The sequence below is a fragment of the Trichosurus vulpecula genome, chromosome 7 (genome assembly GCF_011100635.1).
Source record: "Trichosurus vulpecula isolate mTriVul1 chromosome 7, mTriVul1.pri, whole genome shotgun sequence".
Classification (NCBI taxonomy): Eukaryota; Metazoa; Chordata; class Mammalia; order Diprotodontia; family Phalangeridae; genus Trichosurus; species Trichosurus vulpecula.
This window is the reverse complement of record NC_050579.1, coordinates 214812918-214830812: the sequence shown is the minus strand read 5'-3', so window position 1 is coordinate 214830812 and position 17895 is coordinate 214812918. Positions and strand designations below refer to the sequence as shown.

The 17895-nt window shown below is 38.0% G+C and overlaps 1 protein-coding gene and 1 pseudogene across 1 annotated transcript in view; one reads left to right on the top strand and one right to left on the bottom strand.

Moving 5' to 3' along the window:
* EYS (eyes shut homolog) overlaps positions 1 to 17895 on the bottom strand; it is a 287935-nt gene that overhangs the window by 142268 nt on the left and 127772 nt on the right. The gene's annotated exons all lie outside the window — the stretch shown is intronic.
* LOC118858827 lies at positions 12827 to 13323 on the top strand (annotated as a pseudogene).

Sequence of the window (17895 nt, the reverse complement as noted above, 5' to 3'; positions counted from 1 at the left end):
ATAGAAGAAAATATATTTCAGGCCAAAATTTTTAGGAATATTTGTCTAGAGTAGACAAGAGTCTGTTCAAACACATTAGTAGGGAGAGTTAAATTCTGAAGCTGACAATAGCTATTGCCAAGTAATCAATTTATTTTTTTCAATTAATGACCAAATTGATAAAAAAAATTGATGTTTTAACACATAAAAATAATTTCAACACAGAATCAGCAATTTCTTATGAATTTTTTTCTACCTTTGCATTAGGACTCAAATTCTAGAAATCTACATTGAGACAAAAAATGTTTTGCAGTAATGATATTTCTAGAAAAAAAATCACAAATAAAGAATGGAATTTTCCTCTAATTCTATTTTCCTACAATTGTTTAACTATTTTATTTTAATTGTATAATTGAATTACCATAATTCTATGAATTGTATAATTGTCTAAATGAATTTCTTATAATTGTATTTACTAAAATTGTATAAATGAATTCACTATTATTGTATTATTATAACTGTATTTAGTATAATATGTTTATTAAAGCTGGCTTCAAAAGATGTGGCTAATTAATCTTTTTCTTCAAGTTCACTTCAATTGGAATTTTTTAGTTCTTAGAGAAAACATTTTGACCAAAATGATTTTCTAAACGTGAAAGTGTGAGTGTTATGAAAGAGTAAAACGTATTTGATTTGAAGAGGTACTATCCTGTATTTTCATGACTTTGATTCATTACTGTGTGGACAGAGTTAAGCTCAAGATAGTCCTGAAAGGTGCGGGAGCTGTTAACTTCACAGTGATTAATGGCAAGACAAGATATCAGGCATCTAAGAGTGGAGAACCCATTAACTTAGGAGAAAGCTGAAAAAGCCAGAGGGAAAGAATAAGTCACAGTAACAAAAGGGGAGGAAGAAGCAATGCACTCCTCTTGATTGGAGTTTGATGTGTTCCTGAAGCCATGTGGAATTGTCAGAAGGAATTTCAAAGTACTCTTTCAGCTTTCTATGATTTCACATACCCACAAAATAAAGTAAGCTTTAGAGGAAGTGCAGTAGAAATAAAGAAAATAAATTCATGCAACTTTAGTGATTACCTAGCTTGTGAAATATTGATGTTGACTTTAATTTGATTTGGGGGAAATTGGAAATAGACATTCAATGTGCAAATTATCCATTGCTAGCTCAATGTTCCTTAACTAATTAAATATTTTGGAATATAAAAAATTAATTATAATTTTAATAATTAAAACAAAGGGCTACAAATTATAATTTAAAATTTGAAGAATCAGTCCTTGATATAAGATAGAAAAATTCCTAAACACAGGAACAAAACTGATGAAAATATCTTAAATATCTGTTTATTCCCCTTTTAATTTGGATATCATTTTTCCTGAATCTTTGATTCCATGTGTGGAGGGAACTCCTCTTCTGGAAACTCTCTGAAGATGGAAACTGATCTTCAACTACTCTGCAGCTTATAGTCTTAGGCCCTGAGAGCTTGAGTGTCTTTCCCTTGCTTACACAGTTGAGTAAGCCTTGTTTTCCTGACTCAAAGGCCAGTCTATGGCCAGTCTATCTAGTACAGCATAAAGCAAATAATTTTAATATTCAAATAAAAATAAATTAAATATAAATGATTCTTCAATATTTCCTTACTTGTATTTCAGGCAAAAAAGAATGTCTATTTATTTAGGTTTAGGAGTAAAAAGTCTTGGTTTCTACCATAAATACTATCTTTTTCTTATAAAGCTTAGTTGCAATTCTAATCTCTTCTATTCCAGTGGAGAGCTTGCTCACAGGGGTACTGTATCTTTCAACTACTTCTAGCAGGAAGATTTCCTTTGTAGATCACATCACAACACATCTCATCGCATCGCATCACATCACAAAAGTGTGCTTTAGTTTACAAAGCTAAAAGCCAAATTCATCTCCCAGACAGCAGTAGGATCTATGTGTCCACAGGCAGAAAATATGTCCCTAAATTGTTTTAGGTTATCTTCAGTTTTCTACCACGAATCCATTAGCTATTTATTTCTAAGTGTTGCTTCCGATAGATTCCTAGTTACCTTTTGGCCTAGTATTGCTTCACCACTAAATAATTGATCTGAGACTAAACAATTGTCTCTTAAATTGTTACTCATCTAGTAGAGAATGTGGGTCAAAAGATTTCACTGGAAAAATTCACTTGAAAATATTCACTTGATTACTTTATTCTATTTAGTTAAACATATATTTACTGTTATTAAAGTCCAACTTTTAGTTTTCATGATTTCCCTATAAAGATGTATCTATATCCATATATATATATATAGATAGATAGATAGATAGATAAGATACAGATATAGCTATCTAGAGAGAGAGAGTGAGAGAGAGAGAGAGAGAGAGAGAGAGAGAGAGAGAGAGAGAGAGAGAGAGAGACAGAGAAAGGTGATATAAACAAGTATGTGTTTATATCATAGGGAGTTGGGGGATCACTGATTCATTGAGTTCTCTTCCCAATTCACCAATCCATTTGATGAAATGGCAGGGTTTAAGAGTTAGAAAACAGAGTTTTAAAATTAAAAGGTTAAGGTTTTTCTCTTTGAGACTATGAGTAATTGCATTCACAGCTTGTAAAGGAGTGAAACATTGACTCATATTCTGACTGACATATTTGCAGATTGTAAAAACAAGGACTACTCTGCTTTAGCTTATTTGTAAGGATGTGCAAAGAAATGTTCAAATGAAAGACTCTTAAAATCTACATAAATCTGTAGACAACATATTTTCTAAAAAGTCAGTAAGTGTCATCTCAGGCAGTCGAGAAAAAAGACAGCTTGGAGGAAGAACACAGTTCTTGAGAGAGAATGTATCTTTGTCTTTTAAAACTCTTTCAAAGCATAGCAAATAATAAATGAGATTACTCTCTTCTGGACCACGTCAAATCTCGCACCCCCACCCGAATGAAAACAGTTTCTTACAGAGGAGAAACTCTTCTAGTAGGAGGCTCTATGAACAAAAATCCTGGTTCTTTAGCTGAAGAGGCAAGTTGAACAATAGAGAACATTCTAGAGATCCTAGTGAAGATATATGCAAGCAGCAATGCTGCACCCAACAGGAAGAAAACCATAGGAAGATTAAAAAAAAAAACAAGTGAGATGCAATGCAGGAGGTGGAAGTTGTTTGACTATGTTTGTTGCATTTGTGTGCACCTCTCAAGTAGTATACTCACTGTGTATATCCATTCTTTCTACAGATGTAGTATGGTTTTAGGGTAAGGTATGCCACAGATTTATGGAAGAGATATTATATTCTAAGTCATTTTGATAAATGCCATTCATTGCATCTAATTGTTTAAACTGAGTGTTACATGTACCAATTGGAGGTTATAAACTATAATTTTGTAGTACAGATCAACAGAGAAGCTTGAAATTGGTGTAGTTTATCATCTTGGGGGAATAAAAAATGGGAAGTTGGGTGGACATAGCCCTGAGAATCACTATACATACATATATGCGTGCATGTATACATACATACATACGTAAAGATTTGGATCAGACCTGGGATTCCATGGATATACTGAACTGCCAGTGGTACAAATCCTTCCACCAAAGCAAAATGGCATATGCTCTGAAACTGGTTATGTTAGAGAGCTGCCTAAGGCATTGAAATATTAAGAGAAATGCCCAGATTCACATATTATGTGTCAGTGGTGTTACTTGAACTCAGGCTTTCCTGACTCTGAGGTCAGCTCTCTACTGTACCACACCATCATACAAATATGTATGTATGCAAGTATAATGTGGCATGGATCCAGACTGACACAGGCAGCCAGGATCCATGGTTCTTAAACACTAACACTGCACTTGCACTGTGCTGACACATCATTATGTAAACAAAGATAATATAAACTTATGAGCTTATTGTTGGCATGCTGCCTTCTTTGTGTTTCTCTATATATCAAATGAGCACTGGTCAGTAGGCATGGATGCTCCCTTGTCTCGACATGCAGCCATGGGAATAAAGTGATAATGAGGAGAAGTCCCTCTTGAACCTCCCTGCGATAAAAGGCAGATATGTTACCTTCCTGTCTTAACCAGCCACCACAAGAATAAAGTGATATAGTATATGGTTTCTCCTGCTCCTTGTCTCAACCTGCCACCATGAGAATAAAGTGACTTGGAAGTTACTGTCCCTATCTTGGAGAATGCTTTTATTCCTTGTCTCAACTGGCCTCCATGAAAATAAAGTGACTATGAATCCCTTGTCTCCATTGTCCTTCTTAGGGCTGTCTGAATCCAGTGCGAACTTGAACAACAGAGCTGAGCTCCTGTATTACAGCATGGAACATTTATGAATGGGTATATGGGTATATGTGTGCATGTATGTAAATATATATGCATATATATATGTGGGTATGAGTACACACAGAGAGGAGAGGAGAGGAGGGGAGGGGAGAGAGGACTAAGGAGGGAAGAGGCCTGGGTAGGGGAGGGGAAAGGAGCCAGTGGATGGAGTGCCAAACTTGGATTCAAACAAGCTCAAATCCTTCTGGCAGTCAACAGCTTTGCTGCTCTGGGGGTCACAATTTCTACAGGACACAAGTAACTCCTTAGGATTCATTTAGTAAGTGATAGGTGGAATGTGATTAGCATTCAAGGAGGGATTTCTCACAATGGAGCTGTTGAAGCAATCACAGGAACTTCATTTATTTAAATGTGTAAATGCCTTAACAGGAGTACATAGATTAGAATGCTTGCTTTGGAGTGAGGAAAACCTGAGTTCAAGTGACACTTCTAAAATATACTGTTGGTGAAATCCCAGATAAATCATTAAAGGACATCCATTCTGAATGAGCAACTACAATTGTAGACAATGGGTAACCAGAAATTTATAAGCAGGCTGCTTATTTCTTGATAGTAAAGTGATGTAGTCAATGTTCAGAATGAGAAATTCATTTTCCAAAACTAATTATGGAATTTTATCTGCATTTCATGGACTTTCTCCCCCCACTCAACTTTTGGGGAGGGGGTGGCGAAGAAAGAAAATAAGGAAAAATGATAATTACAGCACCTCCCCCCCCTTTCTTACTATAGAGAAGAAAACAGAAAAAGACCATGGAAGAAGCACAAGCAATCAGTACTACTTTGAAAGTTCCAGGCTAAAATTATTAAATAAATAAAAACAAGTTATACATAGCAGAAATCTTCAATTTTAGGTATATTTTTTCCTGCTCAGTTATGTCCATTTTATTTTGTATAGTCTATGTTCAAATATATTTAAAGAACATGGATAAAACATTTAGTGTTCAGCACATTGAGACATAATAGATACTTAATAAATGACTACTGATCGATTGACTGAAGAGGCCAGCTGATTTGAGAGATTACTTCAATAAGAGCTCCCTATAATGATAAAATTAAGGAAATCACAGTTCTGTTCTAAATCTATCAGTCTCTATACCTATATATTTATTTGAAGATTCATATATTAATATTTCAAGTTGGCAGAGCCAAGATGGCAGAGTGAAAATATGAATACGCCTGAGCTCTATCATAAATTCTTTAAGGTACCTTTTGAGAAGTGAATCTGAACAGATTTGAGATAGGTAAAATCCACTAGGAGATACAGTATGTCAGATTTCCAAGCCAGGAGAGCACTGGGCGCATGGAACCACCACTGTCCAGACTGGAGCACCATACTGGAATGGGAGTAAGCCCAGTCCATTGGCTCAGGGAGAAATCCCCAGGTCTCTCTGAGCAGGATGGGAATCTATGGGAGCTAGGTGGGACAGAAGCACAGAGCCTGAGGCAGCAGCAGCAGCTACTCCTGGGGCTATCAGCCCACAGTCTAAAGGTTTGAAACTCACATTATTGAACTTCCTGGATCCATGATGACCCAGTAAACTCTAAGAGCTCTCATTGCTCCTTGAATAATGCAGAGAATACTGCCTTAAGAGAAACCCTGGAATAGAGAACCCAGAAGTGGGGGTTAAGTAGTCTTATAGCTTGGGAAGCTGGGGAGACTCCCTCTTGCAGTGATGGAAGGAGACCAGTGCAGGAAGGGAGGCATCCCAACAAGCCCCACCTTAGCAGACCAGGAGGAGTTCCTAAGCCCCAGGGGGTGGAGCTGGCAAGCACCAAGACCAGGAACCTAAGGGTGCCTTTGCACAGCCAGGAGAATTGGCAGACACTAGGGCAGACTTGAGGCTGAGACCACTCGGGATATTCCCAGGGGAAGAAGAGACTTCTGGCAAACAAACCACCCCCTCCATACACACCTCACACACACACAGCTTTTAAAAGTTCATCAAAACAAACTGTGATTGGGAATCCAAAAAAAGAGTAATGGTGACTCATTCTAGAGCACAGCACAGCTTAGGAGTCGAGAAAATGAATTCTGTGGCCAATGGAGTGAGGGCTGGCTGGGAGCATGGCACAGACAAAATAAAATAGTATCTGCAGTGGGGCTCGAAACTGAAGGCAATAGCAACAGTAGCACAAGCTACAATATTGGTGGTGGCACCTTGTGCCCAGGTATAGTAAGGACTGACACCTGGTCAGAAAGAGAGTATCAGGACCCCTTTGCTAGCACTGGTCACAGGACTGGACACCACTTAGTAGGTATTTCACCCATTACCCATTACCATGGCTGCAGATCCAAGGCAGGGAGGAGTGCTTGCAATCATGTGGGAAAAGAGACCCTAAATGAGGAAAGACCAGAGCTCAGAGAAGGAGGGTAGTGACCAGACATCTCCAGAGATCACAAAGCCTTGGAAGCACTATAAATCTACAGGCACCCAGATTGAGCTAGAGTTCCTCAAGCCAACCATCTTCCCAAAAGGTGAGCAACTCTATATAAATTCCAAGATCAAAAAAAGGTTAGAAAAAATGAGCAAACAACAGAAAAAGTGCCTGACAATAAAAAATCTACTGTGGTGCCACTGAAGCTCAAGACAGAAACTCAGAAGTAGACCATGAATTGAAAATATCTACAAGCAAAGCCTCAAAGAACAAATGCAGATTAGAACTAAGCTCAACAGGAATTCCAAGAAGTTTTAAAGAAAGACATAAGAAAGAGCAAAGAAAGGATTTAAAGATCAAATAAGAATGGTAGAGAAAAACTGAATAAAATGAGAACAATAAAAAAGATTTAATAGCTCAATAAAAGAGACACAGATACATTAAAGAAAATAATTCTTAAAAAATTATGAGTTGGAAAAATGGTAAAAGAGATAAAAAATACTGCAGAAAATAAGTCCTTAAAATTATAAGTGGTGAAGTGAAAGCTTATGACTCCAAGAAACACATAAGAAAAAAGTTATAATAAACTGAAAAAAATAGAAGAAAATGTGAATTATCCCATAGGAAAAATAACTAATCTGGAAAATAGATTGAGAACTGATATTTTATCAATTACTAGACTACATGAAAGCCATGATAAAAAAGCCTCAATATGATATTTCAATATTTTTAAAGAAAAACTACCAAGATATCCTAGAACCAGAGGGTATAATAGAAATTAAATAATCCACCAATCACCTCCTGAAAGAGATACCAAAATGCAACCTCACAGTAATATTATAACCAAATTTCAGAGATTACAAGACAAAGAGAAAGTACTACATATAGTTAGAAAGAAATGCCTTAGAGCCACAGTCAAGATCACACAAAATTTAGCAGCTATCACCCGCAAGAAATGGAGGACATAGAATATATTCCTGAAAGCAAATGAGCTAAGATTTATACCCAAGAATAATCTACTCAGCCAAACTGAGTATAATCCTACAGAGGAAAAACAGATATTTGATAGTCAAACATAAGCACCAAGGGAATTATAAAAGGTAAACATGAATGAGAAATTATAAGTTATTTAATAGGGTAAAATTGCTTGAATTCCTGGATGAGAAGATGACACATATTACTTCTAAGTAATGTGTCATTATTATGGGAATTAGAAAGAATCTACTTAGAGGGCATGGGTATAAATCTATTATGTTGGGATGACCTCAAACTGATCTCTCATTTGAACTGGTTCAAAGTGAGAAAATACACACCCACTCATAGATACACACATATTTAGAGAAATCGTGGGTAAGAAGGTGGGTTGGTTGAGAGATATGGTGATCAAATGATAAACAGATTTTTGAGGAAGGGAAAGGTTTAAAAAGAGAAAGAGAAGAATAGGATGGAGCAAAATACACTGCTAGCAATCGCCATAATGAATGTAAATGGGATGAACACACCCATAAAATGGAAAAAGATAGCAGGCTGTATTTGAAACCAAAATCCAGAAAGAAAAAGGATGATTACAAGAGACACACATGAAGCAGAGAGTTAAAAAAATTCAAGCAACTGATTATATTACTCTTTCTCACAATGTTTTTTGTCCTTTTTATCTGTTTCTTTTTATTTCTCCCTTTTCCCTTCCACTGCTCAACAGAGTTTTGCTTTTGACCTCTTCCTTCCTCAGTTTACCCTCCCTCTTGATTTCCCTCCCTTATCTTACCTTTTCCACTTTACTACTTCTTCCCTCCCTTCTCCCTTTTCTCCCTTCTTCACCCTCCTCCCTTTTCTTTCCCCTTTCCCCTCCTACTGCCTGTAGGACAAGTTTGATTTCTATACTTATCAGGGTATGTTATTACCTTCTTGAACCAAATCCAATAAGAGTAAAGCTCAAATACTGCTCTTCACCCACCCTTCTTCCCCTCTAAGATAACATGTTTTTGTGACTCTTCATGTGATATAATTTACCCTTTTCTGCTACCTCCTTACCTCTTCTGCCAGAAGCATCTCTTTATGTCTCAATTATATTTTTATCATTATGTCAGTTATTTTATACTGATACCCACAGTCTATGAATATCCCTTTCAATTGTCATAATAAGTATACTATTCTCAAGATTGAAATTTATACATATATATATATATATAAAACGTATATAAAACAAAATAATCCTATATAACGATGTAACTAATTAGCTTTATTGATTAACTAAGGCTTTTTTCCCCCGCTTACCTTTTTTATGTCTCTCTTGAGTTTTGTTTTCAGAGATCAAATTTTCCATTGAGCTCTGGTCTTCTCATCAGGAAGTTCGGGAATTCCCTCATTTCACTGAATGTCCATCTCCTTGCCTGGCAAATTATGCTCAGTTTTGCTGGGCAGTTGATCCATGGTTGTAGTATAAGCTCCTTTGCCTTTTGGAATATCATATTCCAATTTCTCCTGTCATTTAAGGTAGAAGCTGAAAGATCCTGCATGATCCTGACTGTAGTTCCATGATACTTGAATTGTTTCTTTCTAGCTGTTTGCAGTATTTTCTCCTTGATCTGGTAGTTGAATTCAGCTATAATATTTCTTGGATTTTTCAATTTGGGATCTTTGCTTCAGGGGGTGATCAGTGGATTCTTTCGATGACCACTTTACCCTCTGGTTCTAGGACCTCTGGGCAATTTTCCTTAAGGATTTCATAAAAGATACTGCCCGGGCTCTTTTTTTATTATAGCTTTCAGGTAGACCAATAATTCTTAGGTTATGTCTTCTGGAACTATTTTCCAGGTCAGTTGTTTTTCCAATCAGATATTTTATGTTTTCTTCTATTTTTTTCATTGCTTAGATTTTGTTTGACTGATTCTTGATGTTTCATAGAGTAATTCACTTCTACTTGCCTAATTATAACTTTAAATGTTTTGTTTTCTTCCTTTACCTTCTCTATCTCCTTTTCCATATGGTTGATTTTACTCTTCAATGAGACATTTTCTCCATTTATAGTCTGATTCTCCTTAACCATTTCACCAACTTTACTTTTTAAAGATTTGTCTTCCTCCATGATTTTTTTTTTCAGTTTTTTTTTTCCATTTTTTTCTTTCACCTCCCTAGTTTGGTTTTTAAAGTCCTCCTCTTGAGTTCTTCCAGGAATGCTTTTTGGTCCAGTTCACTTTCCCTTTTGAGGTTTCAGATGTGGGTGCAATGCCCATGCTGTTCTCTTGTGAATTGCTATTTTGATCTTCCCTGTCTCCATAATATGAATCAATGATCTTTGGCTTTTTATCGTGTTTTTTCATGGTGTTTTTTTTCCTCCTGGCTTCTAAAGTGGATCTCTGTTTCTGAGGCTCAGGGGGCTCTTTCCCATGTCTCTTTTTCTGGAATCTGTGGGCTCACTCACTGGCTTTATGTTCTGCGCCTCTGTTTCTATGAGGTGTGGGGGAGGGGTGGTCTGGCTGCTGGGAGTCTCCTCTTCCCCAGCACTTTTCTACAGTAAGCATGATCTCAGCTGTTGTCTGTGTTGGTGTCTGCCACTTCCCCTGGCTGTGTAAAGTCAAGTCTGTGATCTTGGCAATGACATTAGCTAGCCCCACCCCCTGGGGCTCAGTCACTCTCATTCTTTTGCTGAGGTGCGGGCTGCTGGGACACCTCTCTTCCTGCAGTAGTCTCCTACCGCCAACACAGGAAGGGCCCTCTCCCCAACTTCTCTCACTACTGAAGCTCCCCTTCTGGCTCCTCTTTTTCTCCTGAGGTAGTATTCCTTGTGTTTATTCAAGTGAGAAATGAGAGTCATTTTACCAGGACACCATGGCTGTAGAAGTTCAAGAAGGTGAGTTTCAAACCTTTAGACTGTGGATTTGAGGCCTCTGAGGCAGCTGCTCCTGCAGCCACAGGCTCTGTGACAACACAGACTCCCATCCTGGGCTGAGAGTCCCGGGGCTCAATATACTTCCGCCCTTGGCCTGTTCCTGTTCCAGCGTTGTGCTCACCCAGACATCTTCCAGATCGACGCACTGGCTGGATTCCCCTGCTGTCCACAGTTGGTTTGGTCTGGTGCCAATCCATGTGCCCAGCACTTGGACCCCTCTGAGTCTATTGGTAGCTTCTAACTCTCTCAAATCTCCCCAGATTTACTTTTTTTGACATATCTGACAGAATCTGTGACAGAGCTCCAGTAGTTCCTTTCTTTCACAGCGCCATCTACACAAGTGTGCTGATCTGTTTCTTCTTTCACATTATGACTATTATGGAAATATTTTTAAATAGTAGCACATGAAAATTATATCAAACTGCCTACCATTTTCAGAAGAGGGGAGAGGGAGAGAAGAATTTGGAATTCAAAATCTTATAAAAATGAATATTGAAAATTTTCTTGTCATATAACTGGGAAAATAAAATACTAATTAAGAAAATTAAACAAATCTTTTTTTAAATACATTTTATCTAGACTAGAGAAAGAAAAAAACTTAGGGCTATCAAAGAATTAATAAAAAATACGTGAAAGAAGGTGATCTAGCAGTATCTGATCTTAAACTATATTATAAAGGGCAAATCATTAATATAATTTGGTCTTCTAAAAGAAACTGTGTGATTAATCCGTGGAATAAATTAGTTAGATAATATACAGAAACAAGCAAAATTGTTTGATAGACCCAAAGTTCCACACTTGGAGGCAAAAACATAGTTTTTTCACAAAAACTGCCAAGAAATCTGGAAAGTTTTCTGGAAGAAACTAGATATAGAACAACATCTCTCACTGTATACCAAAGTGAACTAAAAATGTGTAAGTGGTTTATACATAAATGGTGATGTAATAAAAGAAAAAAATAGGGAAGGATAGAAAAAAAAATTACCTGTCAGATCTATGGATAAGGGGAGAGAATCCATGACCAGAGAACAGACTGAGAGATTCACTGGAAGTAAAATGGATAAATGGAATTAATTCATTCCATAAACATTTATTAAGTGCCTACTATGTGCCAGGCACTCTGTCAAACATTGAGTATACAACAAAAAATAATCAAAAGACAGTCCCTTCCCTAAAAGAGCTTACAATCTAATGGGAGAGACAACACATAAACAAATATATACAAAGCAAGCCACATATGGAATCAATAGGAAAAAAAAAAGTTAAAAGAGAAAAAACACTAAAATAATGAGGGGTTAGGGAAACCTTCCTACGGAAGTTGGGACTTTAGGTGGGATATAAAGGAAGTCCCAGAGGTTAGTAGTCAGAGAAATGGAAAGAGTGTGTTACAGACATAGGGTACAGCCAAAGAAAGAACCAAGAGACAGAGTTTTAGTTTGTGGAACACGTAGGAGACCAGTGTCACAAGACAGAAAAGTATGTGTTAGGTGTAGGAAGACCAGAGTGTTAAGACCATAAAAGTTAAGACTAGAAAACTAAGAGGATAGGCTTTTAAGGGCTATGAATGTCAAACAGAGCATTGTGTATTTGCTTCTCCAGGAACCCACTGAAGTGTATGACAGAGATGGGGGGAAGAGAGTAGAATGGGGTGGAAGAGGGTGGGCATGGGGTGGTTAATGTGTTCAGATTTACATTTCAGGAAAATCACTTTAGGGTTTGAATAGAGAATGGATTGCAGTAGGGAGAAATCGGAAGCAGAGAGACCCACCAGCAAGCTACTGCACTTATCAAGACCTGTGGTGATGAGGGCCTGCACTAGTGTGGTGGCAATGTCAGAAGAATGAAAGGGGTATATTTGAGAGATGTTGCAAAAGTGAAATCATCATGTCTTGGCAACAGCTTAGCAACAACTACATTGAGAGCCTAAGGGACTGGCAAGATTATATTGCCCTCAACAATAATAAGGGAAGGTAGGAATGAACAGGGTTTAAGGGAAAGATGAGTTCTGTTTTAGATATAATGTGTTTTCTATGTCTACTGGATATCCAGTTCAAGATGTCTAAAAGGCAATTGGAGATGAGAGATTGGAGGTCAAGAGAGACATTGTGGCAGGAAAGGTAGAGTTGAGAATCATGAGCAAAAATATAGTAATTAGTCCTCATCTTTGTTCTGTCCACCAGACTGATTCTCACTGCCTCTTCCTCTGCTGTCACGACCAGCCCAGGCATCTGCACCCATGGCCAACCCTAATGTGTACTTCAACATCGCTGTCAAAAACAATCCCTGGTGAAGATTACTTTTAAGCTCTTTGCAGACAAGGTTCCAAAGACAGCAGAAAAATTCCATGCTCTGAGCACCAGAGAGAAGGGATTTGGTTACCAGGGATCCTGCTTCCACAGAATCATTCCTTGGTTTATGTGCCAGGGTGCTGACTTCACATACCGTAATGGCACTGGTGCCAAGTCCATCTATGAGGAGAAATTGCTGATGAGAACTTCATCCTAAACCATACTGGTCCTGGCATGTTGTCCAGGACAAATGTTAAATTCAACATAAATGCCTCCCAGTTTTTCATTTATACTGCTAAGACTGATTGGTTAGATGGCAAGCATGTGGTCTTTGGCCAAGTGATAGAAGGCATGAACATTGTAGAAGCCATGGAGTATTTCAGGTTCTCAGAATGGCAAGACCAGCAAGAAGATCACTATTGCTGACTGTGGACAACTCTCATAAGTTTTTTTTTTTTTGTCTTAACCATCAAACCATTCCTTTGTAGCTGGAAAGAACACCCCCCCCCCCCAAAAAAACCCTATCTGCTCTTATATCTGGTAATCCTTGCGCTCTCACTTGCTGCAATTCTCTTTGTATTTCATTTCTTTTTTCCTTCCACAACAGAGTTAAGTTTATGATTATGAAATAAAAACTAAACTATAAAAAATATATAGTAACTAAATCCATGGAAGCTGATGAGGTCACCAAGTGATCTATGAAGGGAAAAGAAAAGAGGACCAAGGACAAAAGCCTGAAGAAGACTTACAGTTAGAAGGCATGATCTGGAGGAGGATCCAGCAAAGGGGAAATAGAAGGAACAGAAAGATAGGTAGGAGGAAGACTAAGACTGGTATCCCAACAATATAGGAAGAAGAGAGTTATCAAGGAGGATAAAGTTATCGACAGTGTCAAAGACTTTAGAGAGTTCAAGGAGAATAAGAATTGAGAAAAAGCCATTGGATTTGGCAACTAAGAGATCACTAGTAATTTTGGAGATAGCAGTTTCAATGGAATGATAGTTTAAGAACAAAATATTAAAGAGTGAAGACAATGAGAAGAGATGAAGTGGAAGCACCTATTATAGATGCCATCTTCAAAGTGTTAAGCTTCAAAAGGTAAAAGAGAAATAGGATGATAGCAAGAATGGAAAGATCAAGTGAGGTTTTGGGGCTTTTTTCGCTTTTTTCAGGAGAGGGAAAACATGGGAATGTTTGTAGGCAGTAGGGTTGCCTGAACACTCTCTCACTGCCCATACCATTCCCCACATTGTCTGCCTTCTTCGACCATCCTATCCCTGTCTGCCTCTGTGCAAGTCTCCCCTTCCCAACTATACAATTTGTCTCTGTACTTTTTATACCTTATTAAAATATAGTTAAAGTCTCACTCCCCACTCTCATCATGGTCTTTCCCAGTGAGTATCAAAAGAATCTTGTGTGCCTGTCCCAACTAAACCCAGAGGGACTCATTACATTCTTGCTTCAACTGGTAATTCCCTAGGTTAATTAACAATTCAAACATGAAAATGGAGGAAATGTTTAAGCCAAATTTCTCTGATAAAGGTTTCATTTCTCAAATACAGAGAACTGAGCAATTTTTTCTAAAAAGATGGCCTACTCCAATTGATAAATGATCAAAGGATATGAATAGGAAATTTCAGAGGAAGAAACCCAAGCTATCAATAGTAATATAAAATGCTCTAAGTCACTAATAATTAAACTGATACATATTAAAACAACTCTGAACTATCCCCTTACACCTATCAGATTAGCTTACAGGATAGATTCAGAAAAAGACAGAATGGGAAAATAGGTACAGTAATGCACCGATGATGGAACTGTGAACTTGTCTAACCTTTTTAAAGAACGATTTGGAATTATGCCCAAAGGGGCTATTAAACTGTGCATACCCTTTGGCCTAACAATATTGTTATTAGGTCTATCCCTGAAAGGGATCAAAGAAATAGGAAAAAGACACGTACGCATGAAAATATTTATGGCAGCTCTTTATGTTGGCAAAGATTTGGAAACTGCGAGGATGATCATTGGAGAATAGTTGAACAAGTTGTATTAATGTAATGGAATACTCCTGGGCTGTAAGAAATGATGAACAGAATGGTTTCAGAAAAACCTGGAAGAATTACATGAACCAATGCAAAGTGAACCATAAAGACATCTACATAGTAATATTATAAAGATAGCCACTGTGAAAGACTAAGAGGGTTCTCAAAGCAATGATCCAGCACAAAGGACTCATAATGTAAAATATTATCCATATCGAGATAGAGATCTGAAAGGCTCAGAGTGCTAATTGAATCATTTTTTCCTTTTTTTATTTGCTTTGCTTTTGGGGGGCAGAGCAATATGGCTAAGGCAAATATATGTTTTCTATGATGTCATATGTAAGATGGGTATCATATTTCTTGTCTTGTCAATGGCTGTAGGAAGGGCTGGAGGGAGGAAGAGAAATGAGAAGTGAAACAAAAAGTGGTTTAATTTATAAAAGGTACTTAAAGATGATATATAGCTGATGCCCTCATCAGATAAATTTCCTTGTGATGTGATCAAGATATTGAATATCATCTACCACAAAACCCAGAATGAGTTCATTCTACCACTTGAATTAGAAGTTTTAGAATCATTATGACACACCTATTGTTAATGACTAAATAGTATAACTAATGGCACTTGATCTGAGATAGAACAAAGTAATAACTTATGTGTGAAAGGGCTGGGAAAAACATCCGTTGCTTAATGAAATTGAGATATTCACAAGTTTAAAACATTAGTATTCTGCCCACAAGTAATGCCTTTTAAGGAAATCACATTATTTCAGAAGTTTATCATCTTGGTCACATTACATCTTCTATGTAATTGCCACTCATTTTCCAAAGGTTAACCTATTTCGATATCTACTAGGGCAAACCAAAGACAGCAACAGAATATCTATGACATAACTGGGAAACAACTGTCTATTATGGTGAGAATGCTGGGACACAGAACAACAACAGGTACAATACAGAATACAGAAAGAAATAGTCAACAACTGTAAGACACACTAAAGGATATTCCAGTATTGAGGAAAAAGGATGAGACATGAGCGAGATAAGTTAAGTAGAACATTGTGTTTAAGATAAGAATCAACATGTTGCAAGGTGGGAGAACATTAAAATCAGGAAGGGCCGAAGATGGCGGCTGGTAAGGAGGGACTAGAGTGAGCTCCGTACCCCGAGTCCCTCCAAAAACCTATAAAAATGGCTCTGAACCAATTCTAGAACGGCAGAACCCACAGAACAGCAGAAGGAAGCAGGGCTTCAGCCCAGGACAGCCTGGATGGGCTCTGGGTGAGGTCTATTCCACACGGAGCTGGGAGCTGGGAGCTGGGAACGGAGTGGAGCAGAGCCCAGCCTGAGCGGCATGGACCATCCAGACCAGAAGCCGGGCAGAGGGGGCCCTAGCGCCCTGAATCAGTGAGCTGTGGCAGTTATGAGACTTCTCAACCCACAAACACCAAAGACTGTGGAGAAGGTTAGTGGGAAAAGCTGCGGGAGTGGAAGGAGTTCACGGTTCGGCTTCCAGCCCCAGGGGCAGCGGAGGTGGGGCAGCTACAGCTGTTGTTACTTCCAGCTCCAGGCCCACCTGGTGGCAGGAATTAAGTGGTGGATCAGAGCAGGAGTGCAACAGCCTGCTGAAGATCTAAGCCCAGTCTGGACTGGGGGTTCTTGGGGAAGGAGTAGTGCGGGTCTGACAGAGCTGGCACCTCCCCCCCAAATGTAGAACATAGAACTCGTTAGTCTACAAGCAGTCATACCCCACTGAAAAACTCAAAGGTCAAGTTAGTTGGTTGGGAATATGGCCAGGCAACAAAAACGCACCCAGATTCAGTCTCAGACTTTGGATTCTTTCTTTGGTGACAGAGAAGACCAAAACATACAGCCTAAAGAAGACAACAAAGTCATAGAGCCTACAACAAAAGCCTCCAAGAAAAACATGAACTGGCCCCAGGCCATAGAAGAGCTCAAAAAGGATTTGGGAAAGCAACTTAGAGAAGTAGAGGAAAAATTGGGAAGAGAAATGAGAAGGATGTGAGAAAAACATGAAAAACAAGTCAATGACTTGCTAAAGGAGACCCAAAAAAATACTGAAAAATACACTGAAGAAAACAACACCTTAAAAAACAGACTAACTCAAATAGCAAAAGAGCTCCAAAAAGCCAATGAGGAGAAGAATGCCTTGAAAGGCAGAATTAGCCAAATGGAAAAGGAGGTCCAAAAGACCACTGAAGAAAATACTACTTTAAAAATTAGATTGGAGCAAGTGGAAGCTAGTGACTTTATGAGAAATCAGGATATTATAAAACAGAACGAAAGGAATGAAAAAATGGAAGATAATGTGAAATATCTCCTTGGAAAAACCACTGACCTGGAAAATAGATCCAGGAGAGATAATTTAAAAATTATTGGACTACCTGAAAGCCATGATCAAAAAAAGAGCCTAGATATCATCTTTCAAGAAATTATCAAGGAGAACTGCCCTGATATTCTAGAGCCACAGGACAAAATGGAAATTGAAAGATTCCATCAATCACCTCCTCAAATAGATCCCAAAAAGAAACCTCCTAGGAATATTGTCGCCAAATTCCAGAGCTCCCAGATCAAGGAGAAAATACTGCAAGCAGCCAGAAAGAAACAATTTGAGTATTGTAGAAACCCAATCAGAATAACCCAAGACCTGGCAGCTTCTATATTAAGAGATCAAAGGGCTTGGAATGCAATATTCTGGAGGTCAATGGAGATAGGATTAAAACCTAGAATCACCTACCCAGCAAAACTGAGTATCATGTTCCAAGGCAAAATATGGATTTTCAATAAAATAGAGGACTTTCAAGCTTTCTCAGTGAAAAGAGCAGAACTGAATAGAAAATTTGACTTTCAAACACAAGAATCAAGAGAAGCATGAAAAGGTAATCAAGAAACGGAAATTGCAAGGGACTTACTAAAGTTGAACTGTTTTGTTGACATTCCTACATGGAAAGATG